The sequence below is a fragment of the Canis aureus genome, chromosome 16 (genome assembly GCF_053574225.1).
Source record: "Canis aureus isolate CA01 chromosome 16, VMU_Caureus_v.1.0, whole genome shotgun sequence".
NCBI lineage: Eukaryota > Metazoa > Chordata > Mammalia > Carnivora > Canidae > Canis > Canis aureus.
In genome coordinates, this window is record NC_135626.1 from 44,077,191 (window position 1) to 44,092,379 (window position 15,189).

A 15,189-nucleotide genomic window follows, 5' to 3' on the forward strand; every position below is an offset into this window, starting at 1 on the left:
GGGAACAGTCAGGGAAGAGTCAAAGGAAAGAATGCATGCAGCTGAGATCAAGCCTATAGCTTGGGTCGCAACAGGTTTGTGATTTTATTCCCTGGTTAAGTAAAGGGAAGATGGGGAGAGGAGATAGAATTAGAGATTTAAAGAGAATGGAAAACATTTGAAATAGCCACTGTAGGGAAGCTGCAAACCATGTGATGTGGAGCTGTACTGAGGGCCCGTTTCTTAGTGACATTTCATCAAGAATCTACTAACATGCATAATATTGTGAAAAAGTGTTCCAGATGCTCCCAATGGGTCATCCCACTTCCCTGTAATGACTTGTTCCTCTAATTTCTAATGAAACCCACCAAACATAGCAAATGCTTTGTGATTGAAGAATTTTAACAAGGTAACTCATTCCATTCTTTGTTTCCAGATTGACCACTAACTGGCTTTTGTGACAAAAAATAGTGAAATTCCCACAAGTATTTGCTCTGAAAACATTTGCTGGAGACCCCCCACCTGCCCTCCAAACAAATCCCGGACATCAGCCAGGAGACAGGAGTACAGAGACAATGCAATCCTTGCTGTCCTTGCGAGGAACTCCGAAATTTAGTCAAGGAACAAACCCCAGTGAAGTCATGTCTCGTTTGGGATTAAATGGCTAACTCTGATTCTGCAATCGTATTAAGAAAAATGCACATAAAATGCCCAGGAATTTTTCCTTTGTTTGATTCAGAAATTAAACGTGCACACGTCATGTCTGCAAAATGAACATTTCACCATGTCAGACGCTTTCTTTGACTGTGATAGGATGTTAAAGAGGAAGAGAACGTGTTACCTCCTTTGGCTAGCTGTGCCATGTGTCTTGCTGCATCTTTGGAGTTACATATTTTAAATGAAGTTTTGTCTACACTCTAAAAAGCAAAGTTTATATCCAAAAATCTTAGCTAATTTACTAGCTATAACCTGCTCAACCAAGAGAGGCCATTGTGAATGCAAAGGTCAAAGCATCCTTGATTGCCTCATGCCAAGTCAGCCCAGCTCTGAGAGGCTTGGTTTTTAATACAACAGAAAGTGTACATCATGAAGACATGATGTGATGAATTATAAAGACAACTGCCTTCATTCTCCATATGACGTTATGCATATATTGTCTTGTAACAGTGCTTATCTGATACCTAATACAATTAGAAAAATATTGTGTTGGGACTCCTGGGTGGCTTAGTCAATTAAGTGTCCAACTCTTGATTTCAGATCAGGTCATGATCTCAGGGTCCTGGGATGGAGCCCCACTCTGGGGGAAGTCTGCTTGTCTCCTTCTCCTTTTACTCTTCCTCCATCTCAGTCTCTCTCTCTCTCTCTCTCTCTCTCTCCCTTTCTCTATCCCTCTCTCTCTAAGATAAATAAACAAATCTAAAAAAAAAAAAAACCTGTTCTGCATTGTCACATGAAATAAAAAGATTGTTCATTGGAAATATGAACATCTATTTTGATAGAATAATACTAACTATCACTTATTAAATACATACTACCTATTGGGATTTTTGTGACTGTTTTACAGAAATTCTATTTTAATTCTTAAGCAACCTATATGGTAGGTACCAGAGTCATTAGCAATTTTTAAATAAACCAACTGAGCCTTAAGTATGTTAAAAGACTCTCCTCAAAGTGACATGATAAATGAAATTTATTGGCAGGATTAGAGTTGAAATTTTGTAATATCAGACCACACATTTCAGTTAATCAAGGTAAAATCAACCTCAAAAACAGAGCCAATGTGAACCAGCCACAGGGGGTATCGATTACACCTGAGTAGTTCCACAAAGAAAACAACCACACAACCCAGACTGTATGCAAGAGACTCACAAGCAGTGAGACAATTGCTGTAATGACTTGGAAGTAAGATTGAGTAATACAAATGCCAAATCATCACAGATCTGAGCTAGGTTGAAGGAATCTTGACCCAAGTGTGAACCAATTCTAATAATTTTTCTGGCTTTCAGAATTATTGGCACTATACTTAATATCCAGTGGCCCTAAATGATTTTCTGAACTTGGGCATAGCTCATCTTGACATTGAAAGGTTTCTATATAGAAATTATAATAAACATTGTAGAAATAAAGACTACTCAAATGAGAATCAAGCAGGGGGTACCATTTAGAATTTACTATAGCAAGGGAGTCAGCCATCTCACTTGCGTTTGGCAGAGACTCAAAGAGAGACAAGAGAGCAGAGAAGCTTTATAGTGAAAATGGGCAAGTTAAAGGTATGACCAGAGGATTCCGACATGGGAACCTAAAATCAGATTAATTGGAAGCAGGACATTCTTTGTGATTGGTTTGGAAAGCATGTTTTGTTTTCTCTGATTTGGATTTCAGTCAGAAGCAGGGGGAAAGATTGAGACATTGGAAGTCAATGACCAAGTCTTGACCATCTGGGGCTCACTGCTCCAAAGACTGTGGTTTGTCGCCTAGCTATTTGTTTTAAAGGTTATGGGTCAGAGTTGTATTGTCATACATGGTCTTGGCCATCATCCATTTGCTTATCCAGCCTCCCAAAGCAAACACCACAATATGGTGGCAAATGAAATGTGGGACAGCTACTTTAACAAAAATATGCTTCTTAAAACTATAGCCTCCACATCAATACTTGTAGATTGGATCATTTGGGATTAAAACCCCAGAATAAAGTATTCAAACTCTCCATCACAGGACTAAAAAAAAAAAAAAAAAAAAAATTATGCATTTAATCATTCTTTTTTTTTAAATTTTTTTAAAGCACAGCTTGGCTTTCTTAGAAATCTATCTATTAGCTAAATATTAAAGCTGGATTGATTAATTATAATTGAATCTCCCCAATCTTAATGAAAACTATTATAACAAATGCTTAATGATGATGGTTTTTCTGTGGAGAAATTGCATCATCTTGCAGTAAAGGATCTTGAGAACAACAACTCCTGCCATCTATCAGGACTGGTGAACTCTCACATGTTGGGTGCATCATGTTCCTAGACACATGGCATTTTGTCCACTTTGCGTTCACTTTAAAATGTGACTCTATTTTAACAGTCCAAAGTTATTTTAAATCTGGGTGGTACAGGGGGGAGCCAGGGCATAATAAATCTCAGCCTTTTTAAATCTACCAAATCAAATTTGTCTTAGCCACAAATAAAGTAAGGTAGACATACTTTCCCATCTTCCCCACCTTTTCTGCTGGCTCTATTTCTGTGGCTTCTCTCAATGTTGGCAAATAAAGCGCACTGGATGGGTGTGGCAATTTGCATACTTTGCCAGCCCATTCTTTCTTTCTATCTAGATGGTGTCTGTGTGTACAATGCACACTTTTGCTAACTGTTAGCAAGGCAAGTTCTTTCGATTTCTACCAGTCTCTCTAAGCCAGAAATGCCAACACTCACAATCAACAGTCTTTTCAGCTCCTGGATGTTTTCTCTTACAGAACCATTTATTTGATATTCTTACCCGACCACCCTCTGCTGAAAGTATTGCAATTGCTGCCCTGAAAATAAAGACCAAAGGACAGGCTTGGCCGAAAGAGTTGGGTCAATTATTCCGTACAGATGCTTCTTGAAGGTTACTTTTATTTTCACTTTGGTTTTTCCAAAGCCTTAAGTAAATGCAAATGTTACTATTGTTATTTCTCTTTAGGCTAGGAAATCTGGAAAATATAGAGGAAGCTGCAGAACACACAGTCGTCTGGGGCACAAGAGAAGTGATGGCAGAAAATCTGAGTCATGAGTTCTTGCGTCAATACCCAAATCCCTCTTTTCTCCATGTTTATAGGATAACTATTTCTGAGAATACTTCATGTCTTTCACCTTTCCTCAATCCACAGCTGATTGTTTCTTTATTTTCCCTTTTTATTTGCCTTTTCTTTCCCCTTTGTGAAACACTTTCTTCTGTTTGGTTCATTATCAGCCTTAAGGTTGCCTGCCTACTGACGAAAAAAATCAAAATCTTTTTTTTTTAGGATTTTATTTATTTATTCATGAGAGACAGAGAGAGAGAGAGAGAGAGAGAGAGAGAGAGGCAGAGATACAGGCAGAGGGAGAAGCAGGCTCCATGCAGGGAGCCTGATGTCTCGATCCCAGGTCTCCAGGATCACGTCCTGGGCTGAAGGCGGCGCTAAACCACTGAGCCATCAGGGCTGCCCCCAAAAATCAAATTCTGATAGTTGCAACTCATGGCAAAAGAGCAGTGGTGCTGTGCCTCTTCAAAGGGGTGAAAGGTTCAAAACGATCGGTAGAAGAATAAATGCTTCCATCTAATATTACCTAAGCATTTTATAATGGCCAACATAAACAAAAGTAAAATAATAGAAAGAATTATAGGAAAAGGAAAGGAAGGTCATTCTTCATTTCCATGGGTTTCTCTCCTCTTTTCTGAGGAAAGGGTGGGGTTTCTCATTTTTCTGTCATCATTGGCTGTTACAGGTTGGCTTGGGTCCTCCCAGAGATATTTGGGGAAGTCCTCACCTCTGACACATGGAAATAGGGTCTTTGCCCATGTGATCAACTGGAAAAGAGGTCATTAGTGTAGGCTCTCCTCCAAAATGACTGGTGTCCTTCTAAGAAGAAGGAACGCCTGCCCAGAGAGAATAACATAGGTGTGAAGACAGAGATGGAGGCTGGAATGGCCTTACCACAAGCTAGGAGCCTTGGGTTACCAGAAAATGAAGAGGCACAGAAGGATTCTCCCCCAGAGGCCATGGTAGGAGAGTAACCTTGACTTCTGGCTTCCCAACTGTGAGAGAAGACATTTTTGTTTTAAACTGCCCAGTTACAGCAGCCTGAAGAAACTATTACAACATCCATACTTGCATTTGAAAGGTTATTTTACACCTTTTAGGATTTTCTCATCTGTTCCTTTGTCTCTGAGAGATCTTCTAGGACCTTTGCACAGATGCACTAGTAAGCAGTTCAATTACTTCCAACTATACACCAGCTGCCCTAAGTCAGTCAGGTTCTGACTTTGTTTACCATCAGTGCCATTCTAGATATTAAGTTTACTCTCTGGTTGTGATATATCACATTCCCAAGAGCTGATGGAAATCTTAGTTGCTCAAACTTGACATGACATCTATAGATCGCTAGCCATCTATTTCTGGGGAGGTAGAGGGGTGGGTCTGCTTATATAATTTATTGCATAATTTTGAATAGACAGGCTAAAGGGAACAAGCACAATTTTGGAAGATATCATATAAATAAGTTGGCTTCTATCTGGAAAGTGAGACTCATAAAACAATAAAAACTAAATAAAAAATATGCAGAGCCTGCTCTGCTTCACCTAAATGTACTTTCAAATAGATATTCTTGGTTTTTGTTATTTATGAGGCAGAGCAAATTTTAGACCTTTCGGTATTATAGAACACCTGTTTTCCTGGCCTATCAATGAAGATCTGCTTAAATAGCACAAGTGACCCCTCCCAATCTTCTTCAAATTAACCTCACATCCACGCCACCATGGTATTTGACATGTTAATATTATTCACATTATAGCTCTGTGCACCCAGAAGTCTCAAATTAAATGTAGATATTACATGAGAGGGTAAAATAAGAGAGAAATATCTCTCCATGGAGTAGGTCAGGATGATTTGAGAGTAGAGTCTAAATGAAATAGAGATCCCTGTGTATCTGATAAAGAAAGCCCTGTGTGGATCAAGCAAAGACCTGAAAACCTTTCCAGAATAACAACAAGGTCCTAGGCCAGCAACCAATAGAACAGATACAATTAAAACATCAGAAAGAGATGTGCACGCGCGTGTGTGTGTATGTGTATGCATGCACATGTTGGGGGGATAGGGTGAGCTCCTTTGGGGAAGGAGGATCCCAAATAAAATAACTAACATAATGTAACTTGTGCACAGTATATCTGCTCAAGGAGCTAATTCTATTCTATCTCATTTCTAAGCCTAATTTTTTTTTATTCTTTGCCTCCAATAAATAAATGCTATTTGTTCGACCTTCCCAACTTCTGATATTCAAGGCAGGTAACAGGTTGTTTGCAATGGTATGACTTCTAAGACATAATGCCAGTCCACAAGAAGTTAGTAGGCTATTTAGAAGGCAAGATATAAGAAACATAAAATGACCACTTGAACTGTATTTTTATTTCACTTTTGCTTTGGTGAACAGTCAGATGAGTGGGAAAGGGTCATCGATGAAGGTCAAGTGAGTGCTCGAAGGAGGGCAGGCTCCTTGCTGGTTTAATTCAATTCATCCAGTAAGGTGTCATGCAAAAGGTGGATTTGGTTAGAACTTTGGGAGACATGCTTGGATAAATAAGAGTCAAATGGGAGAAGGCTTACGTTCCCCGGATGGGAGCAAAGAACACAGCATTTTTGTAAAATGAGAAAGCTGGATTCATAAAAGAGAAGTCGTGGCGCAGAATGCCAAAACGTTTTGTTGGACCCCAAATGACAAAGCTTTTACCAGCTTGGCTAAGGACTTTGAATCCTTTTTTTTTTTTTTCCTGGTTTTCTTTTTTTAGTAGCCATATATCTCTTAAAGAACACTACTTTTTTTTTTTTTTTTTTAAGATTTTATTTTTTTATTTGACAGAGTGAGACCACAAGCAGGGGGAACAGCAGAGGGAGAAGGTTCCCCACAGAGCAGGGAGCCGGATGCAAGACTTGATCCCAGAATGACCTTGGGATCATGACCTGAGCTAAAGGCAGATGCTTAACCGACTAAGCCACCCAGGTGCCCCTTAAAGAACATTTCTGGGAGCATCTGGGTGGCTCAGTTAGTTAAGGGTCTGACTTTCGATTTCGGCTCAGATCATGATCTCACGCTCATGAGATGGATGGAGCCCAGTGTCAGTCTCTGTGCTCAGCAGGGAGGCCGCTTGAGATTCTCTCCCTCTTCCTCTGCCCCTTGCCCCCAAACCGCTTACACCGTGTCTCTCCAAAAATATATATATTTCTGAACAAAGTTTTGGTTACATTTCTGGCAATCAAAGCAATTAGTAACAGATGGCACTTCTACTCTTCAGGTGTTGTGTTTGACCAACTTTGCAAAATTATACAATATACATTTCTGATTACTTAAGTAGATGAATCACAGCTTATTGGAGATGACAGAATTTGATCGTTCAAAATGACAGCCACAGACTTTTAAGTGTCTTTAGCATCATGAATATGCTAAATGCTCCCAATGAATTCAACTCAATCTGTAAGTAGGGCTGTGTACCTAAATTAGGTCCATAATTCAGCCCAGAAAAAGAAAGGACCAGGGAAAATGACATCCGAGTGCTTTCATTAACCTCAATTGCCCATATAATGTGTGCATTTTTATCCAGCCAAAGTGTAACAAAGATGATCTGTTTTCTACCAGCGAAAGGTGGGTGAAAAGGCACACAGTGTTTTTAGGTAGACTTTCCCCCTTATCTTAGAGCTTTCAAGCCTTAGAATTTTCTTTCAAGGGTAAAACAAAAAACCCAGAACAACGACCCTATTCAACTATAAGAATCACTGTGATCAGCCTTTCCAACTCTGACCCTTTGGACAGGAGCAGAAACAGCAGGTTCTCCCTGGATTGTGTTGCCCTGTTTAACCAGCACAAATACTTTGGCAGGGAGATAAGTAAGTGATTAAATCCAAGGCGGAGCCTAAAACTATAAATGCTGAGCAAATGACTGAATAGCTTTTTTTTTTTTTTTTCTGGGCAAGGAAACAGTTGAGGCCGAACAGAAGCGGCCACCACCAGTTCCCCTTGGAGATGTCCTTGTTGCAAGCACCAGTGCATGAGGGCTAGACCCAGCGATGGGAGCAGGGAAGGCAAGGATCATGAAATGTTGGCAGAGCCTCTCAGTGTGATGTAAGCAGAGATTCTAAGCAGGGTTAGTCAGAGCCCTGTGTTCTCTGTAAATACTGGAGTAACTAGCTTTTAATCTTTTTATCGACATGTGGAGTTGGTAAACAGAGATAGGGCAACTTTCTGAAATAATGTTACATGCACTTGTAAGTCCAGTTTATAGCTAAATATTTCCCCTTCTTCCCAATGAGTTAAGCTTCTTTATTAATGTGTCCTCTGAGTACAGACTATCCCAATGATGGAAACTCTGTCATTTTACACTTTAGTAATCAAAGGGCTTTTAGGTTTTTGGTTTTTTGTTTTTCTCACTGCCTCTCACCAAGTTAGGAATCCTACCTTTGGGAACTATTGACCAAAAAAAAAGAAAAGAAAAGAAAAGAAAAGAAAAGAAAAGAAAAGAAAAGAAAAGAAAAGAAAGCAACAAAAAACATGTTTCTCTTCAAACTTTAGAAATTTAAACTGAAAGCAGGTGCCTCTGCTGCCCCCTTCCTGGTACTTAAAATCCATATACAAATTATACACGGCTCTTAATTCCATCTAAAACCAAGAACTTAGGTGGCCAGTTGATGTAGCTTGGATGCCACAGTTTCAAGAACATCTCCTATCTAACTCCCCCCCACAAGCCCTGAGCATGCAACATAATGTCTGGCACACAGGAGGTATTTAATGAATGTTTTCTGCATTCACAGATCCAGGAAGAGGACAAACAGGGGAATCAAAGCAAAACTGATTTAATTTGCCTGTTCTTATCTATATACTCCATATGGCTACCGAAGACCAACTTTCATATATTTGGGTGAACCCAAGCTGAAAATTTTTTTCATTGAGTTTCAAAATTGAATTTATAGATTTTTTTTAAACTAAGGCTTTTAAATTAGCTATATATATATATATATATATATATATATATTGGCAGAGGGAGAAAGCATGAGCAGAAGGCAGGAGGAGCAGAGGGAGAGAGAGAATCCCAAGCAGACTCCCCACTGAGTACAGAGCAGGGCTCGATCTCACAACCCTGAGATCATGACCTGAGCCAAAATCAAGAGTTGGACTCAATCAACTGAGCCACCCAGGCACTCCCAGATCTATAAATTTTAAGTAATTCAAGCCTTTGGACTAAATTAGGCCATTGGCCAAAGCCATCATGACACAATTGCCAGAATCACAAAAACAAACAACAAATAAAACAGTAGAGACAAAGACAGGCCCTGCCCCTCCCTGATCTTTAACTAAAAATCACTTGGCTTCATTTGATTTCTATTCAATGGCAGCTACTAACTACTTCAGACATCGCCAAGGTATACCACCCAGTTTACCCACAAGTTAGAAATAGTCGCCTCTTCCAGGTTTAGAGAAAATGCTGCATTCAAGAAAGGTGATCACTTCACTTCTTTTCTCATGTAGAGGGCCGAATTTATTGAATGGACTGGAACTAATGTATGCAATAAAATTAATTTCCCTGGGAATGCCAACATTTCTAAAGTGTCTATCTAACCATGTGCAGTTGGACATTTATAAGAGCTCTATATCCTAGCCACCATTGACCCAACTGGAGGAGAAAAGAGAACTTCTGTAATGGTGACATGCCTTAGCCTAGGCCACTAGTTTTCCAACCTTTGTCTCTACCAGAATCAGTTGGGAGGTTCACGAGAGGAAGAGAGATGCTGGACTGTATCCCCAGAGTTGCTTATTCAGTAGGTCTGAGTTGGAACCTGAGAATTTGCATTTTGCACAAGTTCCCAGGCAATTCTGATGGTCCTAGTCCTGGACCACACTTTGAGAACAATTACAAGTCACATGTGGTAGAGTTTAGATTAAAACCCAGGTCTGTCTGATATTCGAATGCAAACTGATGCCACACTGCGAAGATAACTGTTAACCTCTTAAGATTTCCCCAGTGCAGCAATAGAAGAGGCAGGAAACCGCTCCTACACGGAAGAGAAATAGATCTGGAGTCAAACCCCAGAATCTGAACCCCCCTGCAGACCAGGTACCAGCACATCACTTAATTTACCTGATCCTTACTGTTTCCATCAATATCAGAAGAATTCTCTACTATTCCCACCACTCTTGCAAAGATATTCTGAAGACAAAATGTGATCATGGCTGTAAAAGCATTTTCTAAGCTTTGAAGTGCTACCATGAGTGTTTTGTTATATTCATTAAGAAGAATAATTTTTTAAAAAAGAATAAAGATGAACAAACAAGAAAAACAAAAACATGCCACTGAGTGATCTGGTCTTTAGTTTAAAAGCTGAGACTACGTAAAAGGAAATGCCAAACACAACAAAGAAGTTTATTGGAACCTTCAGGAGTTCAGTGATCTTTAAGATGAACACACTAACAGTTTTCAGGGTAGGGCAACTGCCAATTTTTTTCTAATAGTTTTTTTTCAACTTAAAAAGTAAACATCATATTTCTTTAAGAGACAGTCTTATGATGAATACCGAAAAATGATTAATAAATCCTGTAATTGAAAAAAAAATAAAAAAAATAAATCCTGTAATTGTTAATTATCTGATTATTTTTATATAATGTTATTTGATTCATATTATTTGATGCATTTTTAAATAGTAAAAATTTATGTTAGCAGCTTTCTTAGGAAGTATAGTTTTCTTTCATAGAATACTGAAACTATTTTATTTAAACATATAGTTTTATTATGTTGATGGTTGGCTTTTGTCTGATGCTTTTTCTGAAAATACACATTTGACTTCATTTGTAATACATGGCCGAAACAATGAAATATAGGATTTGCTCTGCAATCAATGATTTCATCACTGTTAATCTTAACTGAGTAATTTTAATACAAGAGTAAAACAAAAACTGCTTTTTTCCTTCTCCATGAAAATTGTCATTGGAAATATTTGCATATCAGAGCAGTAATTTCTAGCAAAATTAGTATTTACTATAAGAAAAGGGGCTATTTTATATTAGACTAATTAAGGAGAGATTTTTACTCTAAAGTGAAAAATCTCTCAAGACTCACTGGGCTCTACTTTTCTCTCCATCTTTTCACTCAGACAAATGGCTTATTTGATCTTCATTCAATATTTGGTATTAAAGCCAACAGACTTTCATATCTCATTTGGACCACAAAGAATAATTGCATTTTCCCCCATCAATGAAATGTTGCTTTCCTTAGACTGTATGTTGTCCTTGCTCAATGCAGTGAGATTCTTATTGATTTACAGTGTTAAAGTTCCGATTGTGTTCACTCATTTTTGAAGAAGATGACAAATCCCTGTATCAGGGTGGCTGTGGTTCTGCCCATTAAATAGAGTGCAGACATCTTCTTTTCTGTTTCTGATTGGCTTGTTTTTGTTTTTTAAATGCCTTGACAGAGAAAGAACAATTTAATGCCCAGCATGCAAAACAGAATACTTCAAGGAAATCGATAATTACAGAGTAGAGAGCAGGGTCCTGTTAGTAAGGTTTTATTCTATTTTACCATTTCAATATCTGAGCATTTCTTATGCTTTCCCTTTGTGTTGTGCACAAAGGTTTCTTAAATGCTGAGTGTATAATCCAAATTATGTGTTAATATTATTTAACATTCTTAATCACGTAGCTATGAATTTATGGAAAATTGAGGTTCTTTAGAGGGGACAGATTAGTAGTTAAAAACAGATACTAGGGACATAGGCTACCTGGTCCAAAATCAGCTATGCCATTTAATAGCTGTGTGCTTTTTGAAACATTACATGGCCCCATTGTGCCTGTTTCCTTATCTGTGAAAATGAAGTTCACCTTGGAGATGGAAGGATTAATATCTGTGAAGCACTTACCACGGTACACAGTGCATCATTTTTAAACAAAAATCAATCAGTAAATTGAAAACATTATTTCTGCAGTCAGGTGACACAGGTTCCTTTGTTACTGGTAGGGAAAACATCTCAATAGTTTCTCCATGTGGTCTCCTATCTTCATAGAAGATTGAACAAAAATATCTTCTATTCATGACTTTGGTAACAGAACAGTTGGATTTTGGAAACAATGAGGCCACCCCATCATTGTGACACTATCCTTGAGATAGAGAGAAAATGTGAAGTCTCTGAAAGACACAAAATCTGCCTAACTAGACAGCATCAAAGGAGGAGAAAGTGAGACTAAGTTGAAAGTATAAGTCAAACACAATCTAATAAAAAGCTAGCAGAGACAATCTACACAAGAGGGTGCTGATTAAAAAGGAGTTTTCACAGGACAGTTTTGACACAACATTTTGAGGCTATTTCCAGTCTTCAATGCTTTTTTAGAAATTCCTAGTCAAGGAATTTTGTCACCGGTTTAATGTGTCTCATTTTCTCAACTTAAAAGACAGACAAATTATGCTGAATCAGGATAAAAATTGTCTCTGTGGGAAAATGGTTGGTAACTTAAATGAACAGGTTCAATCTTGTGAATGAAAGGATTGGGGTTATTGTAGAAATCTGGTTGCTATCCATTCAGCACCACCACACCACTGAAGCAAAATAAGACGAAGACTAGGAGATCTAAACTTACTAAGATATCTAGAATGAATTCATTCCCAGTGTTCACTTTTAAGTGTGGAGGTGATCTAACATCACACAGCCAAAGTGAGACTCTGTACCACTTCCAAACTTATTCACCTGCATTAATGTCACTTTTTGCTTGTAAAAGAGACAAAGCAGTTCTATTACAACATATAACAGAGTGAATTAAGACTCTCTTCCACAATAGGGTTAGCGATTTGGAGGCAGGGACTACGTCTCAGTCACTTGTTTTATATTCTGAATGGCAGGTATCAGAGATGGTAGATTTGGATTGTATTAATTTAGCTAAACTGCGACTACATGTTCCAGAATTCCCTTCCTTTCATAATTCCAGGTTAGCCTGGATCCCCTGGGAGACATTTTGCATGAGATTTGTAAGATGTAAGGGAACCAACAGCCATGTTCTTTTTATGTCAGAAGGTTGGCATAGGGTGTGAGGCACTGTGGTTACTCAACAGGTTGCCACTGATCTGCTACCTCATGAGATTGGCACGGGATAGCAGATCACCCCACAGTTTCTGTGGCTCTCTTCCTTCAGCTTCTGTGACTCCTGGTTACATGAGGATGGGTACTAGTTTCTCCTGCTGGCCACCTTCATTCTTTAATTGGAGGCTCAAGCATTGTGAGAGATGGATATGAGCTCCATTCCATCCTGGTGGTTTCCAGCTCATTTTCACTAGATCTCATCTGTTGTCTGCCTTCACATCACATGCATCTGTCTTTCCAACTGCTTGCCTCATGGCTCCAGGCTCTGGCACCAGATAAATACACACACACACATACACACACACATTTAATAGGCTCAATTATCAAGGTTTGATTACAGAAGCAGAACTACTAGGAAAACACATATTTATTTTATAGATGAAGATAATGATAGAGAATTAGTTACTGTCAGGAGCACTGGGTGGCTCAGTCACTTAAGTGCCCAACTTCAGCTTAGGCCATGATCTTAGGGTCCTGGAATCAAGCCCCGCATCAGGCTCCCTGCTCAGTGGAGGAGAATCTGCTTCTTCCTCTCCCTCTGCCCCTGCCCCAGCTTGTACATAGGCTCTGTTTCAAATAAGTAAAATCTTTAAAAAAGAATTAGTTACTGTCAAATAATAAGAAATATGTAATAATGGTGAGACTGAAGACTTCTGGTGTTGAACCCATTACACCAATGCACCATGATGCTCCTTTCTATCTACTCATCCCGTGGTATAAAGGCTGAATTCCTAACTCCACTTTAAACCCACCATTAAAATGTAAAAAGAGATTCTGACCACCTACTCCATGAACAGAGTGGCACCAAGTTAACATCCATGCAGCTTAGGGCAATAAAGCACAGTTAATGGACTTCAGAAGAAAGTAGAATCTGGGCAGCCCAGGTGGCTTAGTGGTTTAGCACTGCCTTCAGCCCAGGGCTTGATCCTGGAGACCCGGGATTGAGTCCCACATCGGGCTCCCTGCATGGGGCCTGCTCCTCACTCTGCCTGTGTCTCTGCCTCTCTCTGTGTGTGTCTCTCATGAATAAATAAATAATATCTTTTTTTTAAAAAAAGAAGAAAGTAGAATCCTGATAAACACTTAATCAAGTTCTTCTGGTTAGAGACAGTTCTCTTATCGAAAAAATCTACCTTGCAATGAAACTGGAGTCCTCTATAAAGTAGGAAAGCATCACTAATTAGTTTGTCTTCTCTCTTTTCCATTTCCACATCTCCTATTAAATCCTCCTCCCTTCCCAGAACCAGTCCACAGTAATGGGGAACTAGTTCATTCTTATGACTATAGGCCCCAGTAAATTGGGAGAGAAGGCTGGGCACTGTAAATATCCATCCTATGCAAGCTACTACCTAGGTTACACCCACTTTTCTATTCCATTTATTTCCACTCCACCTTCACCCACACTCTGAAAACCCCACGTATCAACCACTCAGAAATTCTTAAGTTCTTGTTTTCCTAAAGTTAGGTTCTCTATAAATCGAGCAGACATTTCTTCTTTCTTTCAGCTTCCCTCAATTCCCCAGGCACAGTTGGTTTTTCTGCCCGTGTCTTCCTTTGCTAGGTTTTGACTTTCCCAGGAGGAGGCAACTGATAGATTTATCTTTATATACCAAGTGCCCAGTGGAATAAGCATTGCACACTGACTTAGAAGAATTCAGGTGCCATGTGTTCAATTCAAGAAACCAAGATGCAAAAGATGACAACATTCTGTCCATTGAATGGCAATGGGATTACCAAATGCTATTATTTTGATGCCTACCATAACATGTCCACAAAACTGTACCGATGGGACAGTGATTACCATGGTATTAGTTTGTGTGTAATTAATATAGTCCCTTACTCTCCACACAAAAGGAAGCAAGGTAACTCTCAACAGCTAATGTCTACAGGACCCAACGGTGGACTTCCACTTACCTCCTAGTTCTGCTTGGTCTGTACCCTCATGCGTCGTTTTGCGAGCTGCTACAGCAGATCATGACCAAATTCCATGTCGAATGGGAAATGGTGTCCACTCTTTACACTAGCAAAGAACAGGAATGATTTGATACAATTGTGCAGGAGAAACACATACACAAAATAAACTGATTATAGTAATATAATGCATGGAAACCTTGTCCTAATTCCCATCATACTTAACTCCCGTGAGTGTAAAGCACAGTACATTTTGCTTCTGTTTGGTTTGGTTTGGGTCTGCTGGTTGGTGATTTTGCTTTCCTTAGTTTTATTTCTCTGACTGTTTCTTTAGCTTTTCAACTCCTGATGCAAATAGTGCAATCTTATCATCAGCATAATGTTGTTATCGAATACAGCTAAATAAAACTTTAGTCATGAGGAAATGAAGCCGCTTTCTATTCCCACAAAACCTAAATTTAAAT

The 15,189-nt window shown here is 39.0% G+C and overlaps 1 protein-coding gene and 1 long non-coding RNA gene across 7 annotated transcripts in view; one reads left to right on the top strand and one right to left on the bottom strand.

Moving 5' to 3' along the window:
* The window catches only part of LOC144286758 (uncharacterized), a 180,153-nt gene that overhangs the window by 60,826 nt on the left and 104,138 nt on the right, over nt 1–15,189 (top strand). The gene's annotated exons all lie outside the window — the stretch shown is intronic.
* Nucleotides 1–15,189, bottom strand: part of KCNJ16 (potassium inwardly rectifying channel subfamily J member 16) — a 70,380-nt gene that overhangs the window by 32,272 nt on the left and 22,919 nt on the right. For all 4 annotated transcript variants that reach the window (XM_077853636.1, XM_077853635.1, XM_077853638.1 and 1 more), the window contains exon 2: nt 14,729–14,834. The gene's annotated coding sequence lies outside the window, so the exon portion shown is untranslated. The remainder of the gene's footprint in view (nt 1–14,728; nt 14,835–15,189) is intronic.